The sequence below is a fragment of the Mus musculus genome, chromosome 17 (genome assembly GCF_000001635.26).
Source record: "Mus musculus strain C57BL/6J chromosome 17, GRCm38.p6 C57BL/6J".
NCBI lineage: Eukaryota > Metazoa > Chordata > Mammalia > Rodentia > Muridae > Mus > Mus musculus.
In genome coordinates, this window is record NC_000083.6 from 27,185,046 (window position 1) to 27,189,599 (window position 4,554).

Sequence of the window (4,554 nt, forward strand, 5' to 3'; positions counted from 1 at the left end):
CAGGGAAGAGCTTGAGTATGCAGACCAAGGAAGAATAGAGGAGGAAACTCCATCTGTGCAGTTATGGGGGAGCCCTTATCCCCGCTGGGTGAAGGTTTTCCCGGTGCAGTCTTCGGGGGAGGAGCACCCACGCCCTTGTAAATAACCCCTTACCTATGCTCTGTAGGGAAGCCAAATAAACGTATTGGTTCCTCTATTAGCCAGGTTTTCTAGAGTAACAGAATGTATAAAGGGGATTTATTAAGATGAATTGCAGGCTGTGGTCCAGCGAATCCAACAATGGCTGTCTATGAACAGAAGGCTCAAGGATCCAGTAGTTGCTCAGTCCACGAGGCTGGATGTCTCAGCCTGTCTTCAGTATACGCTGGAATGCCAAAGAAGAAGGCTCTGAGGCCAGTGAAAGAATGCACTTGCTAGCAAGGTGAGAACAAGCAGGCAAAGAGCAAAACCAAGTAGGCTGCCAGCAGGAGGTGTGGCCCAGGTTAGAGGTGTGTCTTCCCACCTCAAAGATCTGGATCAGAAGTGGATCTTCCCCACTTCAAATTAAGCAAACCTACCTCACAGGGGTGTCCCATCTGGGGGTTTGTTACTTTCAGATGTAGTCGACAAGCAAGAGTACCCATCATTTCAGTGGAATCCTGCCTTGGTTTGTCACTGGGACCTTAGGAGAAGGAGTGGCTGTTTCTTACATCTCCTGCTGGGAAAGCCTTTTAGCTACAGCTTGCAAGATAAACGCTTTTCTTTCTTTCTTCTCTTGAAACAATGTCTCACACAGTCCATGTTGAGTTCAAACTCGCTAGTCAAGGATGATCTTGAACTTTTTTTTTTTAGCTATCTTCAGACACACCAGAAGAGGGAGTCAGATCTCATTACAGATGGTTGTGAACCACCATGTGGTTGCTGGGATTTGAACTCAGGACCTTTGGAAGAGCAGTCAGTGCTCTTAACCGCTGAGCCATCTCTCCAGCCCCGACCTTGAACTTCTGATCCTCCTCTCTCCACCTCCTAAATGGAGTAACTACAGGCCTGCAGCTCCATGACCAATCACATGGTGCTGGGGATGGGACTCAGATTAGTGAGGGCTCAGGCATTCTCCAACCTCCAACTGCACTACATCCCCAGTGGTCTTCAATTCAAATTGAAATGTTGTAACAAAAACAGGCCCCAAGGGACTTAAGATGAACTCAGTCATCTCCAGGTGGCTCCATTCTGGCCCAGCCTTCAGAGTTGACTCACCTGTTCACACTGAAAGAAACTGGCACACTCCTGTGTGTCAGCTGGGACGCCTGGGCTCACGGAGACAGGTGGCGGATCTCTGCCTTCAGCTCTGTCCTAGAAAGTCAATGATGTCTTTCTATAGGGTTCAGGCTCATGAGCAAAATTACTAAAGACACAGGGCTTCTTGGGATCTTAGATGGGAACCAGCCAGTGTCCTTCTGGCCATATCACACTGATCAAAGCAGTCACAGGGAAGCTCAAAGCCCAGGTTCAAGGCAGAGGGAAGAGCCTTCGGCTGTCACAGAAGAGTAGGGGTGGCCAAGAGTGAGGTCTTCAGTAGTCAGCACCCTGAGTGTCCCATGGAGCTAGCCCAGCCTCCTCCACTCAGGGTGAGGAGATGGGGTTGGCAAAGGGTGGAGGGTCAGCCTCACAAAGGGGCTTAGAGGAACAGAGCAGGCCCATTTCCAAGGCTGCTGGCTCCTGGGCGGGGCTCCCTCGCCAGGCAGGCTCCAATGCCAGCTCTGTTTGCACATGCTAGTATTTGCAATCAGAAAGTTCAGTGGTCCTTCCAGTGTGCTTAAATTAGTCCCATGAAAACCAAATCATTTCATTTACGGAGAAGGGCTTAATTGCCAGGAGAACGAGGCAAAGGGAATTCTGTTGCCTGTTTTCATTGAAGAAAATTACCGTACTTTCCCCTGTCTCCTTACGAGACAGAAGCAGCCCGGAAGCTGGGCTGCCATCAACAGCGAAGCATCTCCCGGTCTTGCTTCTCAGTGTCCATTTGTCATTCTGCACGTTCAGGTCCTCTCTCCTTACAGGAGACTGGGATTGCTCATCTTCCCAGCCTGGACAACCTGGCTTGGGGGCACTCAGTGGCCAGTGCTCTCCTGATGTACAACAGTTGCTCATGCTTGCAGTGCTCTATGCACGCTGTGAGGTGAGGGCCCTACCCACATTCCCCTTAAAACGCAGTGACACATCTACTCCTGACCTTGGCCGACCCAGCCTGGTCTTGCAGGCAATGGAAATTTTCTCCTTGGGATGTCAGGATGGACCAACTCTTCAGTGAGGCAGGCAGCAGGAACAGTACCTCTGCCAGGCAATGGGTAGCGCTAGGATCTCAGCAGGTAAGAGAGAAGGGCTTAATCCCTCAGGTTAGAAAGGAAAACAGAAAACAAAGTCCAGTCAGCCTGAGCAGAAGCTGAAGGATTAAGGCCTTAGGGGTTCGGAGTCCAGCTCTTCTTCTGGGACGGAGGTTCCTGTTTATTGGCTGAATATTTATAGCGTGGCAGACGTGGGCACACTTCAGGGGAGAGGATCAAAGACACACATGGCCATGAGAAGCAGAGACTGGTGCAGTTGTGGCCAGATGACACTAAGTGAAATTTGTAGCAAGCCAGGGGCTGGAGAGATGGCTCAGTGGTTAGGAGCACTGACTGCTCCTGCCGAGGACCTGGGTTCAGGTGCCCAGACCCAGGCTGTGCAGCTCACGACCACCTGTACCCATATTCACAAGCAAATGCCCACACAATTAAATACATTAAAAATGATTTTTAAAAAAAGGTAGCAAGCCAGATGCTACAACAGAGGGAAAGGAGGGGTAAACCTGAAAGAAGAGAGGCGTGGGGTATAGGTGTAACCTCAGATAGGGAAGGTGAGCGGGAACAGGACTGAAAGAGGGGGCAGAAGCCCACGGGCAGGGTAGTCAGGGGGACATGGAGCAAGTGAGTAGTGACTGCAGAGACCCACAGGCAGGAGTTGTTCGGGTCCAGGGAGTGTAGAGGAGAGACTGATCCCCCGCCCTGCCCCCTTGCTACAGCCCAGAGAGGCTGCTCAGGGTCTCCAGCTGGCCACAGCAGGGCACAGCTGTCCTGCGGATGCTGGCGCCATGCTTTCCCCATCTGGGCAAACATGCGCATAGATAGCACCATGTCCATCCAGCTGCCTGCCTCTGTTGTCCCTCCTGTGTCCGAGGGACCCTCTTCGGGGGACACAGTTGAAGAAACTGCCTAATGTCCCAAGGAGAACTTTCTGGGACAATTGGGTGACATGTCTGCTCTCCTGTCCCTTCTGTCTGGGAGAGGAAGGATAATGGATTTGAGTGTGCGTGTGTACCTCAGCGTGGGGACTGTCTAAGCTCAAAGTCAGTGGTGCATTAATTAAGGGGAACAGCTGCTACCCAAGTTGTCTGATAAAAGAGTGACGGATGGCTGTGTTCACCTTTGTCGTGAGTAGAGAGCCTCTGGGAGGCAGCTCAGAGCTCCTGGGTGTGTGTCCACGCTGAGATTTGTGGGGAACAGTCTCCCTCGCCTTCCTGATGCTTCTTCAGCGGCATGCGGAGCCCAGGAGAGCTGCTTATCACCCAGGTCTGCAGCCTGGGATCATGTTGGACAGAGCAGTAGAACCACCCAGGGTGAGTGCTGGCCCAATATGCACAAAGCCCACCAATCAATTCCCTCACACTGCACAACCCAGCATGGCAGTGCACACCTGGAATCCCAGCACTTGGGAGGCAGAGGCAGGCAGATTTCTGAGTTCGAGGCCATCCTGGTCTACAGAGTGAGTTCCAGGTTCCAGGACAGCCAGGGCTATACAGAGAAACTGTCTCGAGGAAAAAAAAAAAAAAAAAAAGCAAGCCCGCTGGCACGGCTGAGCATAGCTGATGAGCTCCCAAAGTGTAGCCTGCGAGCTGCTCTGAGCGCTGGCTCTCAGGCCGAGAATTGCTTCCCGTTGAGCTGGCTTCTGCTCTCCTTCCCAGGCACAGCCATAGGTTAGTTTTCCCACTTCAGACAAAACCTGCCAAGGGAAAACTTTCCACGGAGACAGAAGAGGGACACACAGGCTGGTTTCTTCCTGAGTTGTGCACTGGGCCCCGCTACAGCTCACCAAGCAGGTGTGTGTGGCAGGAGTCTGACAAGCCCGTGTCCACACAGATGGGGCCAAGTGTGGACAGGAAGGAGGCCAGGACTGGCTATGACCACAGTACATAGCTAGGTTACCTTGTTTCTGGGCCACTAGCCTTTCGGACTAAGAGGTGAATGCCTATAGCTTGTTTTGCAGCTTTCTGAAAGCACCCCAACTCTGTCACAGCCCATCACCAATGCTGGGCCCAGAGACAGGAAGCTGCCTCCTTCAAGGGCTTACCAGCTCCGTGCAGCTTCCCTCAGAAGCCCTGGGAGCCTTGGGACCAGGGGCTCAGTGCTGAGTCCACATGGCTACCCTGCAACTCAAGTGGCTGTAAGCAGCTTACCTAACTCCCAGGGCCAGGGCAGCCTGGCCCTGTCCAGCCCTCCGCTGTAGGGAGACAGAGGAAGCACCACAAATAAAACCACA